The sequence below is a fragment of the Monodelphis domestica genome, chromosome 3, assembly GCF_027887165.1.
Source record: "Monodelphis domestica isolate mMonDom1 chromosome 3, mMonDom1.pri, whole genome shotgun sequence".
Lineage (NCBI taxonomy): Eukaryota > Metazoa > Chordata > Mammalia > Didelphimorphia > Didelphidae > Monodelphis > Monodelphis domestica.
In genome coordinates, this window is record NC_077229.1 from 191,943,031 (window position 1) to 191,964,543 (window position 21,513).

At 35.5% G+C, this 21,513-nt stretch overlaps 1 protein-coding gene across 7 annotated transcripts in view; it reads left to right on the top strand.

Moving 5' to 3' along the window:
• Window positions 1-21,513, top strand: part of EXOC2 (exocyst complex component 2) — a 258,548-nt gene that overhangs the window by 16,410 nt on the left and 220,625 nt on the right. The window contains exon 1 of one of the 7 annotated variants that reach the window (XM_007488047.3): window positions 7,388-7,480. The exons of 5 other annotated variants lie outside the window; for them this stretch is intronic. The gene's annotated coding sequence lies outside the window, so the exon portion shown is untranslated. Of the gene's footprint in view, window positions 1-7,387; window positions 7,481-12,504; window positions 12,932-21,513 lie in introns of those variants that run through there. One more of the 7 variants, XM_056823359.1, reaches the window with a different exon arrangement.

Sequence of the window (21,513 nt, forward strand, 5' to 3'; positions counted from 1 at the left end):
TTTTAATGATTGCCTTAATTTCCTATTCATTAGAGGTGATTTCCCTTTTCATCTTGAATACTGTCAATTTGGTTTTCTTCTTTCCTTTTTTTTAAGTAGACTGACTAGTAGTTTTCAATTTTATTTGTTTTTTCAAAGTACCAGCTTCTAGTCTTATTTATTAAATCAATAGTTCTTTGACTTTCAATTTTTTAAATTTCTCCTTTGAGTTTTAGGATCTCTAATTTAGTCTTCATCAGAGGATTTTTAATTTGTTCACTTTCTAGTTTTTTTTTTAATTTGCATGCCCAATTCATTGCCCTATGCTCTCCCTAATTTGTTAATATATGAACTCAAGGATATAAGTTTCCCCCTGAGTACTGCTTTGGCTGCATCCCATAAGTTTTGAAAGGATGTCTCTTCAATGAAATTATTGTTTCTATGATTTGTTCTTTGACTTACTGGTTTTGGAGAATTGTATTGTTTATTTTCCAATTCATTTTTGATTTGCCTTTCCATGTACCCTTACTAATTATTATTTTCATTGCATTTTGATCTGATAAGGTTGAATTTATTATTTCTGCTCTTTTGCACTTGTTTGCAATGTTTTTATGCTCTAATACATGGTCAATCTTTGTGAATGTACCATGTGCTGCTGAAAAGAATATGTATTCCTTTCTGTCCCTATTTATTTTTCTTCACATATCTACTATCTCTAATTTCTTTAAGATTTCATTCAGTTCTCTTACCTCTTTCTTATTTATTTTTTGTTTTGATTTATCTAGTTCAGATAGAGGAAGGTTCAGGTTTCCCACTTGTATAGTTTTTCTATCTATTTCATCCTTGAGCTCCACTAGTTTCTCCTTTAGAAATTTGGATGCTATGCCATTTGGTGCATACATGTTGAATACTGATATTTCCTCATTGTCTATACTGCCTTTTATCAGGATTTAATTACCTTCCTTATCTCTTTTAACTAGATCTATTTTTACTTGGGCTTTGTCGGATATCATCATTGCGACTCCTACCTTCTTTTTATCAGTTGATGCCCAATAGATTTGGCTCCATCCTCTTACTTTTACCCTATGTGTATCTATCTTCCTCATATGTGTTTCTTGTAGACAGCATATGGTAGGGTTTTGGACTCTAATCCACTCTGCTACTCACTTACGTTTTATGGGTGAGTTCATTCCATTCACACTCAGAGTTATGATTACCAGCTGTTTATTTCCCAGCATTTTGATTTCCACTCCTAGTCCTGCCGTTTCTTCTTTCACTATTTCCTTCTACACCAATGTTTTTTTAATTAGTCCCCCTAGTTCCCACCCTTATTTTACTTTCCCTCCCTTTCCACCCCCCTCCTTTCTTATTCCCCCCCTTATTTTCTTTGCAGTCTTTTAAAAACTATCCCCCCACCATCTCCCTCCCTTATATTACTTCCCTCCTCAGCAGTCCATTTGTTACCCATCTACTCCCCTATAAAGCGTAAATCTATTCTCTGCCCCGATGGATTGGATTGTTCTCCCCTCTTTGGGTCAATTTCAATACATGTAAGAGTTGAGTATTTCCTATCTCCAACCTCTTTACCCTTCCAGTGTATTGTTGTTCTCCCCCCCTCCTGCCATGAGCTTCTTTGTGACATATAAATTTACCCCCTTTTGTTTCTTTTCCCATTTCTTTTAGTATTAACCTCTTTTTTATCTCTCTCTCTCTATATCTATCTATCTATCTATCTATCTATCTATCTATCTATCTATCTATCTATATATATGTCCACACACACACACACACACACACGTATATGTATCACTGTTCCCTCTAAGTGTAATTCTTCTAGCTGCTCAGGTGATAACAACAGTTTTCAAGAGTTACCAATGACCTCTTTTCTTACAGGGATACATATTTTAACTTATTGGGTCTCTTAAAAAAAAGTTTGTTTTTTTTTGTTTTGTTTTGTTTTGCTTTTATCCTTCTTTTTAAATTACCTTTTGATGGTTCTCTTGTTCTGTACTTGGACATCAAATTTTCTGTTCAGGTCTTGTCTTTTCTTTACAAATGCTTGGAATTATTCTATTTTGTTGAATGGCCATACTTCCCCCTTTAAGAATATAGTCAGTTTTGCTGGGTAGTTGATTCTTGATTGTAGACCTAGTTCCTGTGCTTTCTGGAATATCATATTCCATGCCTTTTGGTCCTTCACTGTAGATGCAGCCAGATCCTGTGTTATCCTCACTGTGGTTCCATGGTATCTGAATGACTTTTTCTTGGCAGCTTGTAATATTTTTTCGTAGGTCTGATAATTCTTGAATTTGGCTATAATATTCCTGGGTGTTGTCAATTGGGGATTAAGTACAGGAGGTGATCTGTGGATTCTTTCAATCTCCACTTTTCCCTCTTGTTCTAGAATATCAGGACAGTTTTCTGGAATAATTTCCTATAGTATTATGTCCAGCCTTTTTCTTTTGTCATGGTCTTCTGGTAGACCAATGATTCTTAAATTGTCTCTCCTCAAACAATTTTCTAAATCTTCTGTTTTGTAAATGAGATGTTTTTTATTTTTTCATTCTTTTGGTTTTGTTTTATAGTGTCCTGCTGCCTTGTGAGGTCACTTAATTCTAGTTGTTGTATTCTGTTTTTTAAAGACTGGATTTCATCCCTGGCTTTTTGGTCATCCTTCTATTTCTGGTCTGATTTTCTTTGGAGGTCATCTTTCATCCTCTTTGCCTAATTTTTCATCTTCTTTGACTTATTTTCCAGCTGGTTCATTTTGGCTTTCAAGACACTATTTTCTGTTTCCAGATGACTTATCTTAGTTTTTAAGTTCTTTTCCCAATTGTCTTCAGCCTCTGTTAATTGTGTTTTGAATTGCATTTTGAGTTCTTCCATAGCCTGTATCCAATTTGCTGGGATTTCTGATTTTTCCTTTGCTGATCCCTCCCCCTCTGTTTCATTCGCCCTTTGCTCGTTACCTGTATCGAAGCTGTCTATTGTAATTTCTTTCTTCGTTTTCTGTTGTTTGCTCATATTAACCCCTTCTTTGCTGCCCTTATTTATCTGTGCTCTTGCTCCTCTCATTTGTTTTTGGTTTGGGGGTTTCTGTCAGTCTCCCCTCTTGGAGCTTTGACAGAAGCTGTGTAGTCTGTGGGGGAGGGGTATTGTAGTTTGAGCTCCATTGTCCTCTGGAGGCTATTGCAGTCTGTGAGGGAGGGTTATTGGAGTTTAGGATTCCCTGGCCTCTGAAGAATTTTGATGGGATTAAGTTCAGCTTGCTTGGGCTGGATGTGCCTTGAGCCCAAAACCTCCTGGAAGACTAGAGCAATATGGAGGGTCTTCATAGCTCTGTCCCGGCTGCCAGCTCTGCGCTCCCTCTCCAGCTCCTTCCCCGCCTACTGTGTTCGACACTCTGAGCCTGGCACAGCCTTACCTGCAAGGTAAACCCTCCTGACCAGTGGCTCTGCCTGCCCAGAGGTTACCTCTGCCTCTGGAGGCTTAGTGCTCTAGGTGGGGTAGAGATGGTTCCTGGGACCTTCTTTCTGTCTTCCCCTTAAACCCGAGTGTTCTCAAACCCGAGTGTTCTCGGATTGTGGCTTTTGGGGAGTGTACCTTTTGAATTGAGTCCAGCAGGAGGGTTCCTTGGCTCCTTCTTGTAGTTAGGTTTGATTTTCCTTTTCCTAGGAGCAATCAGTTTGTGATCGGTACGGAAGGGTTTTTAGAGGTCTGAACTTCTGCTGCTTTTAAGCCTCCATCTTGACCTCCCCCCCCCTTTTTTTTTTATCTCTCTGGGATATAAACATAGTACTGGTATTTCGAGATGCATTGTTTTATAGCCCTTTGGGCATCGTTTCAAATTGTCCCCCAGAATGATTAGATTAACAGCTCTGCCAGCAATGCATCAGCATCCCAATTTAGCTATATCCCCTCCAATATTTATCAATTTAATTTACTGTCAGATTGGCCAATCTGATAGGTGTGAGGTGGTATCTCAGAGTTGTTTAATTGCATTTCTTTAATCAAGAGTGATTTGGAGCATTTTTTCATATGACTAAAGGTAATTATAATTTATTCATCTTTCCTGACAGTTGAGAAATGCTTTATATTCTTATAAATTTTACTCATTTCTCTATATATTTGAGAAGTGAGGCCTTTCTCAGTGAAATTTGTTATATTTTTTCTAGCATTTACCTTTTAATCTTCATTGCATTGCTTTTGTTTGTGCAGAAACTTCAAAATTTAATATGGTCAAGCTTATGTTCTCTATGTCTTGGTCTAACTTAAATTCTTCCCTTATCCATGGGTTGGTCTGATTTTGTCCTCCCCTTATTTATTTATGGTTTCACCCTTTATTTCTAAATCATGTGTCCAGTTTGAATTTATTTTCATATATGGTATGAGGTCTTGGTCTATACCTGATTACTTCCATGTTGTTTTCAAAAGTTACTATGGTCATTTACCATTACCTATTAAGTGCCTAATCTGTTCCTTTGGTCCCTCACTCTATTTCTAAGTAGCAAATTCTTTTGATGATTGATGCTTTATAATATAGTGAGATCTGGTACAGGAAGTCACCTTCCTTCATATTTTTTTCCATTAATTCCCTTTATGGTCTAGATCTTTTGTCCTTCATGATAAATTTTGTTATTTTTTCTAGCTCTTAGAGATCATTTTTGGGTAGTTTGATTAATATGATACTGAATTAGTAAATTAGGAAGAATTATCATTTTTATTTATTGGCTTGGCTTGGCCTACCTATGTTAATATTTTTCTAGTTGTTAGATCTAAATTTGTGTGAAAAGTATTTTGTAGTTGTGATCATATAGTTCCTATATTTGTCTTAGCAGGTAAATTCCGAGGTATTTTATATTGTCAACAGTTATATTCAATGTGTTTTTTCTTTCTCTTTCTGTCAGCTGATTCTCTAGGCTTTTTGAAGTATGCCATCATAATCATACTATATGTTTAATATTATTTCATCATCTATGGTTCCTTTTATCATTATGTAATGTCCCTGTCTTTTAATTCGGTCGGTTTTCACTTTTGCTTTGTCTGAGATCAATCTGCAAAGAATAATAACTTTATTTTCTGGTTGTCTATTCTAATTTCTTCAATTTCTTGTTCTTCTCTAATTGTTGTACCTAGCATATCTAGTACAATTTTGAATAGTATTGGTGATAGTGGTCATCCTTGTTTCACCCTGATCTTCTAGAACTTATCTCCAATACAGATAATGTTTGCTGAAGATTTTAGATAGGTACTATTTATCATTTTGAGGAATCTTCCATTTATTACAATGTCTTCTAAGTGTTTTTAAAAGGAATGGATGTTGAATTTTGTCAGAAGATTTTTCTGCAACTGTTGAAATTATCATAGGGTTTCTATTGTTTTTGTTAATGATATTATCTTGATAGTTTCTAATATTGAATCATTCCTGCATTCCTGGTATAAAACCTACCTCATCATATGTAGTATGTGATCCTTGTGTTATATTGCTATAATCTTCTTGTTAGTGTTTGATTTAACATTTTTGCATCAGTATTTATTGGGGGTATTTGTTGGTTGTTTTCTTTCTTTGTTTTTCTTCTTCCTGGTTTCGGTATTAATACCATATTGGTGTCATTAATAGATTTGGTAGAATTCCTTCCTCAGCTGTTTTTCTGAATGATTTATATAGTATTAGAATTAATTGTTCTTTAAATGTTTGATAGAATTCACATGTGATTCCATATAGCCCTGGAGTTTTTTCTTAGGGAATTCATTGATGCCTTATTCAGTTTTTTTTGTTTGTTTGTTTGTTTGTTTTTTCCTGTGTTAGGATTGGTTTAGAATTCTGTTTCTTCTTCTGTAAATCTGGTGGACAATTTATATTTATTTAAGTATCTATATATTTCACTTAGATTATCAGATTTATTGGCAGATAATTAGGTAATTACTTCTAATAATTGCTTTAATTTCCTCTTAATTCATTGTAATCTTGCCCTTTTCATTTTTTAAGCGTTTTTTTTTTAATTTAATTATTTTCCAACATTATTCATTAGAAACAAAGATCACTTTTTTTTCCTCCCCTTCTCCTCCCACCGTTCCCATTGGTGATGCGCGATTCCTCTGGGTATCACATGCTTCCTCAACCCGAGCCCATTTCCATTCTATTGGTTTCCATAGTAGGGTGTTCATTCAGAGTCTCTCCTCATTCATATCCCCTCCACCCTTGTAGTCAAGCTGTTGTCCTTCCTCTGTGTTTTTACTCCCACTAATATGGTTTTACTGTCTATTTCCTCCTTCAATTCTCCTAGTTTCTCTATTAGAAATTTGGGTGCTGTGATAATTAAAATGTTTTGGGAGCAAGGGAAATATATAACAATTATGACCACTGAAATATGTTTTCTACTGTGTCTTGGGTTTATATAAATATAAGATGGTTGCCAGGGAATATATTCCCAATTTATGAATATGCCCAAGCCAACTGGGTTTTATAGAGAAATTTAATTTATAATACACTGATTAATCAATAGAAAAAGAGAGAAAGTAAGAAAGGAATAAGAATGAATAAATCAGTCAGTTGGTTTTATCACTCACCAAGATCTCTCTAGGTAAGGCTTCTCATGCCAACCTCAGGCTCCACCTTCAAGAGAGCCTCCTTTCAAGAAATGTTTCCAGAGAATTCTCCTTCAGAGCCAGCCTTCTCTCCTGGTCCTCCCACAGAGCAACCTCCTCAGTCCTCCTTCAGAGCCACCTCGCTCAGAGCAAAACCTCCTCCTCCTTCACCTCAGACCTCGCTATCTTTAAGGAAACCATCTAAGTTCCCTCCCCTCAGTTCTCACATCTACCAATCACTGTCAATGTCTCCCCTGTGCCAATGGTGGTTCTAGTTCAACCCAGGACCTCCCAGAGGTCTGTGGCTTTGCACATGTCTGTTGAAGGTCATTCTCAAATAATTAAATCTTGATCCTTTGCTGCAGCCCTTCCTAAATCCTTTTACTTTGAGTAGGGTGGAGATTGTATTTTCCAAGACCTATTTCTGTCATTCCAAGTATCTCTATTGTATTAATTCTAAAATCAATCATGACTCAAAGAACTTCCTGTTCTATGTTTAAGCATAGGTCAAAGCCCTTTCCATTGTTTAGCAAAAGGTTTCTGTCCTAAAGTAGTCTTAGATAGGGAGGAGAAGGACCCTCCCATGCCTAGGGTTTCACATTCCAATAGAGTTTCTTACTATCAGTAGGAAATTTTTTCCAGTATGAAATTTTCCAATGGGGAAATTTCCAACATTCATAAGTCTAAGAAATGTTAAGGTTTACAGTGCTATACCATTTGGTGCATACATGTTGATTAGTGATATTTCCTCATTTTCTATAGTCCGTTTTAACAAAATATATTTACCTTCCCTATCCCTTTTAATCAGGTCTGTTTTTGCTTTGGCTTTGTCAGATATCATGATTGCAACTCCTGCCTTCTTTCTATCAGTTGAGACCCAGAAGGTTATACTCCATCCTTTAATTCTGACCTTGTGAGTATCTACCCGCCTCTTGTGTGTTTTTTGAAGACAACATATGGTAGGGTTTTGGATTCTAATCCATTCTGCTATTCATCTACATTTTATGGGTGAGTTCATCCCATTCACTTTCAAAGTTTTGATTGTCACTTGTGGACTCCCTGGCATTTTGATATCCTCCCCTAATTCTGACCTTTCTTCTTTAGCTATAACCTTTTAAGACAGTGGTTTACTTTAAATCAGTCCCCCTAGTCCCCTCCCTTGATTTGTTTCCCTTTCTAGCCCCTCCCTTTTTGTTCCTTTCCCCTTCCCCCTCTCCTTCCCTCCCTTTTTGTGTTCCCTACTCCCCTAACCCCATTGGTTTTCCCTTCTCCTTTACTCTGTTGGATAAGATAGAATTCAAGATCCCAATGGATCTAGATGCTCTTCCCTCTCAGAGTTGATTTCACTGAGAGTAAGGTTTAAGTAAAAACTCTCTTCCTCTCCTTCTTATAGGAGAAGTCTTCTCCTCCCCTTCCCATGTGTATCTTTGTGTGAGAAAGATTATTCTATTTAGTTTTTTTTTCTATTTCTTGGAGTATATCTTAGTAATATCAACAATTCTCCTCCTCCCTTTTTCTTTCTTCCCCCACCTTCTACATATTGCCTTGATGCCCCAAACTTTCCCTATGTGTGAATCTTCTTACTACTCTAATGATGCATAGAATTTTTGAGTTACACATTACATTTTCCCCACATATTATTATTTATAATTTGATATAAATGTAGTCCTTATAAAAGAGAGTTTGAATAAAAGAAAAAGATAACATTTTTCTCCTTTTCCCTTTCCTTCATATTTACCTTTTCAAGTTTCTCTTGGTCTTTGTGTTTGGATGTCAGACTTTCCACAGAGCTCTGGTCTTTACAAACACTTGGAAATCTTGTATTTTGTTGAATGGCCATACTTTCCCCTGGAATTATATAGTCAGTTTTGATGGATAGCTGATTCTTGGTTGAAGATCCAGCTCTCTTGCTCTTCTGAATATCATGTTCCATGCCTTACAGTCATTCAGAGTAGAGATTGCTAGGTCCTGTGTGACCCTGATTGGTGTTCCTTTATATCTAAATTGTCTTTTTCTGGCTTCTTGTAAGATTTTTTCTTTTCCTTGGATGCCTTGAAATTTGGCAATTTCATTCCTGGGAGTTGTCTTTTGGGGATTTAGTGTAGAGGGTGTTTTATGAATTCTTTCAATGCATATTTTGTCCCCTTGTTCTAGAATCTCTGGGCAATTTTCTTTGATGATATCATGTATTATGATATCAAGTCTACTATTTATTTCTGGCTTTTCTGGTAGACCAATGATTCTCAGATTGTCTCTCCTTCCTCTGTTTTCCAGGTCTATCACCTTGTCAGTGAGATATTTTATGTTATCTTCTAATTCTTTAGTCTTTTGACTTTGCTTTATTAATTCTTGCTCTTTTGCAAGATCATTGTCTTCCAGTTGCCTGATTCTGACCTTTAAAGACTGGTTTTCCTTTTCATTTTGGTCTGACCTGTTTTTTGAGGATTCAAGCTGTTTCTGCATTTACATATTTTGGTCCCTCAGTTTGCTGAGTTCCTTTTGCATTGTTTCCCATTTTTCCTGCTAGAAGGCTTCCATCTTTTTGATCATTTCCAATTTAAATTCTTCAAGAGCTTGTGGAGAATTTCCATTTCTTTTGAAAGATTTTGGAGCATTTGTTTGTGTTTCTTCTAATTCCTCTGTATTTTCTGTGTCCAAAGTCACCCCCTTCTTCTTGCTTTTCTTGGTGTTGGGAGGCTGACCCTGAGCACTGTTTGCCATCTCTATGGTTTTTCCTCCCCTTTCCAGTCAGAAATCTGAGTGAGGAGGGCTGACTCTCAGTGTATGGGTATAATGATCAATCCAGGCTTTAGCCCCAGGCAAATTGTCCTTTCTCTGCACCTGCACTGTCTTTCCCGGGGAACCCCAGGGTCTTCCCTCCCCTGCCTGCTGGAGTTTTGGGTGTTTCTGCTCTCAGTTCTCTCTAGATGCTTCTCTGCTGCCTTACTTCCACTCTCTGAGCCTGGGACAGCATGTCTGCAAGGTACCCCAGTGCCTTTGCCTGGCCCAAGGTTCCTGTCCTTTCAGGAGGCCCTGCACTCTAGGGGGGGGGGGGGGAGGAATTCTGGCCTCCCTGAGCTCTGAGGACTCCTGATGGGATCATGTTCAACTGGGTTGGTCTGGATGTGCCCTGAGGCAAAAACCTCTGGTCACACTGGAGCCAGATAGAAGGACCCAGCCATGATGCTTCAGGCTCTCCGTTCTCTCTCTGGCTTCCTCCCCTCTGCCTGCAATGGAAGCTCCAAGCCCGGTGCCCCGCTGCTCACAAGGTAGACCCTCCAAATCAGCACTTTTGCCTGCCCAGAGGTTCCCGCTGCCCCTGGGAGCTCAGAGCTCTGGTTTGGGGGGAGGGGTCTTGGGACCTTCCTTCTGCCTTCCCCTTAGACCTGAGTGTTCTCGGATTCCAGCTTTTGTGGGGAGTACCTTTTGATTTGAGTCCAGAAGAAGGTTTCCCTGCCTCTGTCCTGTTGTTAAGTTTGAATTTCAGTCCCCTAGTTGCATTCAGTTTGTGATCGGTAAGGAAGGTTTTTCAGAGGTCTTAAGGTTTACTGCTTCTAAGCTGCCATCTTGAGTCCGCCTCCTCCCCTTTTCATTTTTTAATACTGTTAATTTGGTTTTCTTTTTTTTGATCAAATTGATCAATGGCTTATCTATTGATTTTCTCATAAAACCAACTTTTACTATTTATTAGTTTAATAGTTTTATTTCATTTTTATTAATCTCTCCATTGTTTTTCTAAATTCCTTATTTGATGTTTAATTGGTGCATATGTGTTTAATAATACTATTATTTCGTCATCTGTAGTTCCTTTTACCATTATGTAATGTCCTTACTTGTCTTTTAATTAGGTCAATTTTCACTTTTGCTTTGTCTGAGATCATAATTGCTACCTTTGTTGCTTTTTTAACTTTAGCTAAAGCATGGTAGATTTTGCTCTAGCCCAGTATGTTTACTCTATGTGTGTCTGCCTGCTCTAAATGAGTTTCTTATAAACAGTGTATTGTGAGATTCTGGCTTTTAATCCACTCTTCTATAATCTTCCATTTTATGGATGAGTTCACCCCATTTACATTCAGTGTTATGGTTACTAACTGTGTGTTTCCCTCCATCTTATTTTTCCTGTTTATCCTTTTTTTCTCTTCTTTTATTTCCTTGTTTATACATGTTTTTGTTTCTGTTTACTCACCTCTCCAAGTTCCCCCTTTCTTTTATCTTCCCCCACTTTTTTGTTCTCCTTCTTCCTTTCCTATTATATAGATATCTAGACCTGAGTGTGAATGTTATTTCCACTTTGTGCCAATTCTGATGAGAATAAGGTTCAAGCATTGCCTACTACCTCCATCTTCCCTTCACACTGTATTGATTCTTACATGATTCCTCATGTGAGATAATTTACCCCCAACTTTCTCTTTTTTCTCTTTTTCCAGTGTATTACTCTAAGATTTCTTATACTTTGATTTAAAAAAAATGTCATCCCATCATGATTCAATTTACTTCCTACTCTGTCTTTATATGCTCATATTTGTTGCCCTAGTAGTGGTAAAGTGCTTAAGTATCTTCAGTACCTTAAGTATCTGAAATGTTTTAGACATTTTAGGTACTTCAAGTATCAGACATCTCAAGCAACTTATTTATCACCTTCTTACTAGTATTGTAATTAATTTAACCCCCATTGTTTTCCTTGATTTCCTGAAAATATCTTAATTATCTTAAACATCGCTTGTATGATAATTATCTTAAAGGATTCTGGTTATCACTTTCCATGGTAAGGAATATAATCAGCTCAACCCCATTGTTTCCCTTGATTATTTTAATTATATTACCACTTTCCCATGTGGTTAGTTTAACCCTACTGATTTCCTTGAGTGTTTTTCTGTTTACTTTTTTTATGCTTCTTTTGAATGTTGGAATTTGTTTATTGAATTTCCTTTTTAGTTCTCTTTATTTCATCAGGAATTCCTGAAATAATTAAATGTCCATTCCTTTCCCTAGAATATTAAACTCAGGTTCTCTATGTAGGTAATTTTTGGTTATAAGTCTAGATCCTTTGCCTTCTAGAATATCATAGTCCATTCTGTCTGATCCTTAACATAGAGATTACTAGGTCCTGTTCTATTCTAATTATGTTTCCACAATATTAGCATTATTGGGTGTGTGTGTGTGTTTTTTTTTTCCTGACTGCTTATATTTTCTCTCGACTTGGGAGTTCAGGAATTTGGGTATAATAGCCGTAGAATTTTTTAGGAGGTAACTAACTAGTGGATTCTTTCAATTTCTGTTTTTCTTTTTTTTTTTCAATAACATCAGGGAAGTTTTCCCTGATAATTTTTTTTCAATATGGGGTCCAGGATCTATTTTTGATCATGACTTTCAGGAAATCCATTGATTCTTAGATTGCTTCTTCTGGGTCTGTTTTCCAGGTTGGTTGTTTTTCCAGTGTGAGATTTCAAATTTTCTTCTCTTTACATTCTTTTGAATTTGTTATTTTTTTCCTGCTCTCTCATGAAGTCATTTAGAATTTGTTTGACCAATTTTTACTTTTAGGGAGCCATTTTCTTCTTTGAGGCTTTGTCCTTCCTCTCTTAGTACCTCTTTGAGGATTAGTTTTCTGTTTTTGGGAACTATTCTCTTCAGTAAATTTTTGTTCTCAAGAAATTTATATTTTCTCTCATTTTATTTTCTACTTGTTCTTCTAAGTTTCTTATTATTTGTTTTTCTATCCTATTTTGAAGCTCTACTAGGAGTTCATTTTGGGTTTAACATCCTTTTACGTTTTCCTTTGAGACTTCACACATTTTCATTTTTGTATTGCTGTTCTCTTCTGAGCTTCTATTTTGGTCATCTCTCTTGTTGAGTTATTTTTCTTGCATCATACTTTTTTCTCTGTGTTTTTCTCATTTGGGGATTATTTTTTCCTTTAATTTTGTCTATATTTTGAAGATTAGCTCCATTCCTGAGGTAGAGAGAGGACTGTCCCACACTTATGTTATGCTATGTCTCAGATAACCTCAGCTATCTAGGTCTCAGATTGAATACTCTGCAGAACTGGTCTGGTTGGCCTGCTGTGTAGAAGTTTTCAGCTGTTTAGTTCAGTTGGTTCAAACTGGGTTCTGCACAATCCCAGCAAGGCTTGACCTTGTTGAGCTGAGTTCCTCCCACTGCTTCCTGTGCTGGGTGGTATCCAGCATCTATTCTAGCTTCGACTTTGTAAGACCTTTTTCCTCCCACTACTGCTTATTCTGTATTAGGTTGTTTTCTCCTGATACACCGGATGGAAGAACACTGCTTCACCCCTTCTTCTCTTGGTTCTTCTGCTCAAGTATTCATTTTGAGACGTTTTTGTTCTTTGGTGATTGCTTGGAAGGTAATTGGTGGACTTTGAGCATTTCTTGCTTTTTCACCATCTTGTCCTGATCTTTTCATTATTCCTCAATGTAGTCATCTTGTTCTGTGGGCTCTGAAGCTGCTGCTAATTTGCCACTACTATCTGGCCATCAGTTTTTATAGACAATGCAAGGAAAACACACTCAGAGAAGTTATGTCAAATTCAGAAGATCCAGAGCACTGTCTTTGCAACAGATTGTGTCTGCTGCTCATGGACCTATCTTGCTAAGTTAAGAGAGGTTCTATATCAGCAAGTTAGTCCACCACATGAGTAATTCTTTGGCATGGCAACTGAATCAATAAATTTATTAGAGCATAGAATAATAACCAATAAATAATGCTTTAAGGTTTACAAAGTACTTTATATACAGTATTAAGGTAGAATGTGAAAAGGAGAAATAAAAGATTCACACAGATAGTCTTGGCAGGCCATCCCAAAAATTCTAGTGCAGTTTGAGTTTTTTTTCCTTTTAATGTTTATTAAAGTTTTATGCTTATTTAATTATCTTAAAATGCAATAAGACTTTTGGGATATACTATACAAGGAAGAGAGTGAATGTTCTCATTTCTGGGGGGAAAATAACTGATTCAGAGAAGCTTAGAGATTTCCTTATGAGTTTCAAAGTTGGATTTTAAGTTAGGTCTCTTTATTCTAAGAGTTCTGCTTTTATACCATCTTAAACTGGTAATTTAATGGGTATATGTTATTAACCTCAAACTTTTTTGTGGGGATCAGTCATAGAATGTTAGAGCTATTACTTGAGTGTGATAGCTCTTATAATTTTTCTAAATTGAATAATTTTTAAAAATTTATAAATATTTGCTAAATTAAGTGTCATTCATTAAGAAGACCTTTTATTAGCTCAATTTAGGCTGATCAGGGCAAGGAATTATGTTTTGCTTTATAGAGAATTGTTTTGCTAATCATTTTGTGGAGCCAAGTGCTTCTGATGGTATTCTGTTTTATTACTGAAGCCTATCATAATGTTTTGCAATACAGCCATAGCATCTTGATTAACTTATCTTTTGAGTATTATCTAAAGAATTAAAAAAAACAACAACTTTACTTTTTGCTTTAGTAACAACTCTCAGACAGAAGGACAAGGACTGGGTAATTGAGGGTAAGTGATTTGGCCAGAGTCACAGAGCTTGAAAGTGTTTGTGGAGAGATTTGAACCCAGGCCATCTCTAGGCCTGGCTCTCAGTCCATTGTGTCATCTACCTGCCCCCAAAGAATTTCTAATGAACACAAGAAAACAAATTTATCTTTGCATTTCAGGCCCTGGTAACTCATTATAACCACAACATTATTTATAACCATTTGTCTATTACGAACAGGATTTTAAATTTTGCATTCGTCTTTAAGGAAATAAAAAATTGTGTGTGAATTTTATGTGAAGGTTCCTAAGAATAATCCCATATAGTAGCTTTCAGAAACAAGTGTGCATAATGTTAAGAAATTAGAATTTTTGAGATTTAAAGGTAACTATATGGTAATGTTAACATAAGTTCATTCCTTTCATCTTTGTCATTGCAAATAGAGTCCATATTTGAACTTTAACTTGTTGCCATCCAGGTAACTCCTATAAAAGAAGTTGGTTTAGGCCAAACCTTTTGGCTAATTAAGGATTTATCTCTGTGACATGAACAAATAACCTGCCATTATGGTTAACATTTTGGGGACTATCAAATGACTCGTCAAAAATTGAAGAAATTATGGAAATTAAGAGTTTTATCCACCTTTTACATGGTAGCCACCTTTTTTTTTTTTGGACAGTAATTCAGGACAGTCAAGATTAGAACCAATACATTATTTTGCTAAGATTATAGGTTGGCAGGAGGAAGGTCATAGAATTCAGAAAGGCCAGATAAAATATTGTCATGTGGCAATATTACAAGAAGTGAGTATTGTCATATGACCAGAGACAATAAATAAAGTATATGCTAGCTAGTGACATCTGGCATCAATCCTTATAATATGATAATATTTCATTATGTTAATATACCATTTCTTTGCCATCATAAAAAGAGCTATTATAATCATGTTAGTACATAGTAATCTTTCTTTTTCTTTGATTTCCTTGGGGTATAGCCCTAGTAATGAATCAAAAGGTATGCACAATTTTATAGCCCTCTGGACCTGATGCCAAATATTCTCCAGTATGGTTGGACTAATTCATAGCTTCTCCAACAGTGCATTAGTTTACCTATTTTCCCATATCCCCTCCACCATTTGTCATTTTCTTTTTCTGTAATCTTAGCCAATCTAAGAGTATGCATCAGGATTTTAATTTGCATTTCTCTCATTAGTGCTTTAGAGAATTTTTTTTCCCCATAGGCTATTGATTGCTTTGATTTCTTCCTCTGAAAACTGCATGTTCATATCCCTTGACCATTTATCACTTAAAGAATGACTCTTATTTTTGTAATCATGGCTCAGTTCTCTGAACTTTTATCTAAAAAACTTGCTGTATTCCCCTCTCCCCCACATATTCCTGTTTCTGATTTTAACTGTATTGGTTTTGTTTAGGTAAAATCTTTGTAATTTTATGTAGCCAAAATTATGTTTTTCTTCCCTTTAAACTCCGTATCTTTTTGGTTATGTACTCTTTATCCATAGATCTGACTGGTAATTCCTCCCATACCCATCTGATATGCTTTTGTTATCATCTTTTATGTCTAAATCTTGGTATGTGATGTGAGGTGTTGGTGTGTGCCTATTTTCTGCCAGGCTGCAGTTTTTGTCAAATAGTGATTATTCTCCCTAGCATCTAGAATCTTTGGGTTTATCAAATACTAAGTTACTGTGCTCATTTGCTTCTGTATATTGCATATCTAATCTAATTCATTGATCAACTACTCTATTATCTAGTACCAAATTGTTTTGATAATTATCACTTTATACTATAGAAATATCTAGTACTGCTAGGCCCCCTACTTTCACATTTTTTTCATTGATTCCCTTAATATTCTTAGCCTTTTGTTTTTCTAGATGAATTTTGTTCTTTTTTTTTCTAGTGCTATAAAATAATTCTGTAGTGCAGGGGTCCCCAAACTTTTTACACAGGGGGCCACATCCCTCAGACCATTGGAGGGCTGGACTATAAAAACCTAACCCTAACCAACCCTAGCCATGGCAGCAGTATACACAGTGTGGAATTCCCTCCCCCAGATCACTGCTCACCATGCTGATGTTTTCCATTATGCAGCCACACAATCCTCCTTTTACCCTCTACCCCCAAAGGATTAAGTCACCAAAAGTAGTACTGTTTGAGCAACTCTGCACTTTGAGGCGCCGCCACCTACAGTGTTCTTCTCACTGACCATCAATGAAAGAGGTGCCCCTTCTGGAATTGTGGTGGGGGTCAGATGCATGGCCTCAGGGGGCCACAGTTTGGGGACCCCTGTTCTAGTGGTTTGATTGGCATGGCACTGAGTAAATAAATTAATTAAGCAGTATTATCATTTTTATTATATTGACTTGACCTATTGACTTGAAACTTAATATTTATCCAGTTATTTGATGTGTCTTTATTTGTGTGAAGAATGTTTTGCAATTGTATTCATATAGTACCTGTGTTTGTAGACTCACAAGTATTTTATTCCATTTGCAGTTATTTTAAATTGAATTTCTCTATCTTTTCCTCCTGAGTTTTGTTGCTAATATATAAAAAATAACATAAAAATTGTTGCTGGTGATTTGTGTGGTTTTATTTTACATCCTTTATCTTTTTGAAAGTTTTTGTTAAGGTTAGTTTTTAGTTGGTTTTCAGAGTTCTTTAACCACCATATTATTTTTGAAAAGTGATAGTTTTGTTTCTTCTTTGTTCATATTTCTTTAATTTTTTTAACTTACTGCTAGCATTTCAACTTTATTTCCATTACAAATAATGCTTGCTCTTGATTTTAGATAGATAAAACTTACCATTTTTAGAAAAGCTCCGTTTCTTCCTATGCTTTCTAGTGATTTTAATACAAATGAGTATTTTTTTGTCAAAAGGAGGAAGACCTAATAACATATTGAAATATTCTAGTTGGTAGACAATAGAGACCTGAACTAGCATGGTGGCCCTTTGAGTACAGAAAAGGAGAAGGATTTAAGATACCTTGTGGAGGCAAGAGACTTAATATTGGTTCTTTTTTTTTTTTTTAATTCCTTACACAATACTGTGTATTGGTTTCAAGGCAGAAGAGTGGTAAGGGCTAGCTAGGTATGTGGAATAAGTGAATTTGTACAGAATCACAGAGTTAGGAAGTGTATGGAGCAATATTTGAACTCAGGACCTCCCATCTCTAGGCCTTTCAAACACTGAACCACCCAGCTCCTCCCCTACATATATACTTTTAAGGACTATCCTTGTATGTTCTATTGGAAATGTTGTCATATATTCAGCATTAAAATATTTATAATAAAATAATAATACTGCATAATTGAACATATAATTTTATAATATTAGTGCCTTTATAGAATAAGTGCTTAATAATTGTTTTTATTTAATTAGATATTGCATGTACCTGCTATACTAATTTTAATAATGACTATGCTTAAGAATATCAAAGACATAACTCATGTTTAATACTAGAGAGGAAATGACCATTTTTAATGTTCATTTCTTTTATTGTCATTTTACTGTAAAGTTAAAGAGGATACTCAAAACCAATTAAGAAAGGCTAATTCTATCATATATAATAGGAGGTGGTGGTCATCTGGATTAAAGGTAAAATAATTTAGTGGCCTAATATGAAAATTTGTTTCCACTAATTGTGGTAATCATGAATAAACTCAATTAAATTTTAACAAATATACACATTATGAATTTCGATCACTCAGTATTTCCTTAAATGCTGCTAGGTTTTCACAAACCCTGTCTAAGCAGTGATGCCTCACTAACAGTGCATTAACACAGTACTGCAATTATACTTCACAACCAGAAAAGTAAACTATAATTTTTAATGTGATTGCTAATGAAAATGAAAGGCTCGGGAAGCTAAATGGCTAGGTGGATGAACTATAGATGGGGGGTCGTAGGTTCAAATCAGACCTCAGACACCTCCTAACTCTGTGATCCTGGACAAGTAACTTAACCCCCATTGCCTAGTCCTTACTGCTCTTCTGCCTTAGAACCAATGCACAGTAATGATTTTAAGACAGAAGGTAAGAATTTTTTAAAAATTATATTTGTGGGGCAGCTAGAGCTAGGCCTGTAAATAGGAGATTTGGGGTTTAAATCTGGCCTCAAATATTTCCTGTCTTTGTGACCCTGGGCAAGTCATTTAACCCCAGTTGCCTGGCCCTTACCACTCTTTTACCTTGGAACTAATACTGATACTTAATATCAATTTTAAGTCAGAAGGGTTTTTAAAAAGTACTTAATGTGTCTGGTTCTTCATTCCATAAAAATTCCTATAAACAATAATACATAATTGGTGCAGTAGTGAATTGATCCAACCATCCTGGAAGACAATTTGGAACTACACCTAAAGGGCTATAAAACTGTGCATAACCCTTGATGTAATTGACACTATTGAGTCTTTATACCAAAGAGTTCATAAAAAAGGGTAAAGGACCTATTTGTTCAAAAATATTCACAGCTGCTCTTTTTATGGTGGCAAAGAATTGGAAATTGAGGGGATGCCCATCAGTTGGGGAATGGCTAAACTTTGTACATGTGGTACATGGAATAATATTATTGTGCTATAAAAAATGATAACCAGGAAGATTTCAGAAAAATCTAAATGAAAGGAAAGGACAATCTACATCTTCAGGAAAGATTTACATGAATTGATACATAGCTAAATAAGCGTAGTAACAGCAATATTATACAATGACCAACTCTGAAAAGTTGGCTACTCTCAGCCATACAATGGTCAAGAACAATTTTGAAGAATTTATGAAAGAGAATGCTATCCAACTGCAGAGAAAGAACTATTGGAATCATGCAGATCTAAGTATACTATCTTTCACATTATTTACAGTTTTATTTTGGATTTTCAGTGACCAATATGGAAGTATGTTTTGCATTATAATACATTCATAATCCAGAACAAATTGCTTACCATTTATGAGAGAAGAGAGAAAAGAAAAAGAGGGAGACACTTTGGATCTTAAAATTTCAAGGAACTGATTGTTGAAAGTTGTTATTGTATGTAATTGGGGAAAACAAAATATCCCTGAATTAAAAAAAAATTCCTATAAAAACACAGACCCCCATACACACCCACACATTTTCTGATGGTAGCCTCTTACAAAATGTTTGTTGAATGGACCTTGCTATGTGATCTTTGATAAATTGTTTGGCCACTGTAGGCCTCAGTTTCCTCATGTGTAAGAGTCGGACTACATCCATTTTCTGAAATTTACAGTATTGTGTATTCAAACATTATTCACTGATGCAAGCATACTTGGAGTAATATTATATATGTATATTTCTCTCTATATATATATGTATATATATATTTTAAAGGTAGCATGACTTAATGGATGAAGAGGTGGGTTGGGAGTCAGGAAGACTTGGGTTGAAGTTTTTCTGATATAAACTGGCTGTGGCTTTGCGAAAATCACTTAACCTACTGTTGCTCCAGGCATCTTTGAAAAGCTGTATGTTTCAGAACACTTTTAACTTTACAGCTAGACAGAAAAAAGTTGTCATCTGACTGGTAAATTATAATTTAATTGCTGAGTAATCATTAAATCAATTAGCTCAAATGTTTTTTAGTCTTTAAAAATTATTTTCGATGTTCAGTTTTTCATTATAATCAATCTTTATTTCTTTGACACTTGTGTCTTTTAAAAGAGCTGAATGGTTGAATCCCTTGGTATACACAATATATAAATTTTATTTCATGAGAATTGTAACCTACAGAAGCTTATGTACCTGTGTTCTAGCCAAAGGAAATGAAAAGTTTCATTGTTGTATTGGAAAAATGCATAGCAGCTTAAACTATGTTGTTATGATATTGCAGTGTTTTTATGATTACAATGCATCATCAGAGTTTTTCTCCAAGTGTATCTTGGTAGATTCTTTCTTATATTTCATTATATACTTCATGAAGCTAAATAGGCCTTTGTGGTTTCCCTCAGTACTATTATATGGTGTTATACTTTTATTTGAAACCTTTTTCGTGAATAGCATTAAACTAAAGTTGTACATTTTCCATGCATACTCATTTTAAAATAGTATTCTTTGGATTATTGCTTGATTTCTAGAATTGTATGAATAATTTAGTCATCTGCATAAGTCATTCAGTTGCTCTCAGAAGCCAGTTGTCATTAATGAAAAATGAATAACAGACCACCTGAAACTTGAAATATAAATACAATGCCTTAAAGCTTTTAGACCCTCCTCTAGTGAGGTATTAAAAATATTTTGTAATAAGTATAGAAATCCATTAAAAGAATACAAGCATGTTGGGAGGCTCATATTTTTATTATTTTCATTCATCTTATCAGGGAAAGAGCTAAGGAGTGCCAGTTTCTCAAATCCTACAACACTTATTACTTTTTGAGTTAAAATTGAATTAAAAAATATGAGTCACCCTTTGACTACATGTAAGAATCTCATAGAATCATAAAAACTGGAAAAGACCATGTAGTTCAATCCCTTCATTTTATATTTGAAGAAACTCTGGCCAGGAGGATGACATGATTTGCATGAGCTCCCATCTGCATTTTGGACCATAGACAAGTCATTTCAATTCATAGCATCCTAGATTTAGAGCTAGAGGAGACGTTAGAGGTTATCTAAATTCAGTATTGTCCATTGAAAGATGAGAAAACTAGGGCAGAGTGCTTAGTAACCAAGCCAAGGTTACACAGGTAGCAAGTGATATGGCTGAGATTCAAACCTAGGTATTCTGATTCATTCTTTCAGTTCAGATCAAAAGACATTTATTAAATGTCTACCAGAAGCTAGATATTATTCTAGGTGCTGGGAGATAGGAAAAAAATTAATCAGTGAGTAATCATTAAGCATGCTCATAAGCAAATTAAAAATAATTTTAGTGTAGGGGCTGATGGGATCAGGATAAGTATCAGAAAGGATATGGCATTTGAGCTGGGTTTTGAAAGAAGCATAGAGTCAAAGAGGCAGTCATAAGGAGCAGGTATATTCTAAGAGAGGAAGTTGGGGAGGGCAGGAAAACTTGGTTAAAGGCATAGAGATGGGAAATGAAATGTTGTATATGAGAAAAAAATGTTCACTTAGCTGAGATGTGAAGTACAAGAAGAATAATATAGGCCTGGACAACTAGGCTGGAACCATATTATGAAATTGTTTAAATGCTGATCAGGGGAGTTTATAGTTTATCTTTGAGGCAATAGGAAAGCCATGGAACTTTTAAAGTAGAAAAGACATGGTTAGTTAGACCTATGCTTTAGAAATAGAACTTTTGCAGATGTATGGAAAGTTAGATTGCAGAGAGAAGAGACTTGAGGCAGGCAGAATAATTAGAAGGTTGTGGCCACACCCTGATAAAAACCTCTTGACAGAGACTCAAAGAACAGTTATTAATAGTTTGTCATCTTTTAGGAGGGCTTCAGTGGAGCCCTCCAAAGATCCATGT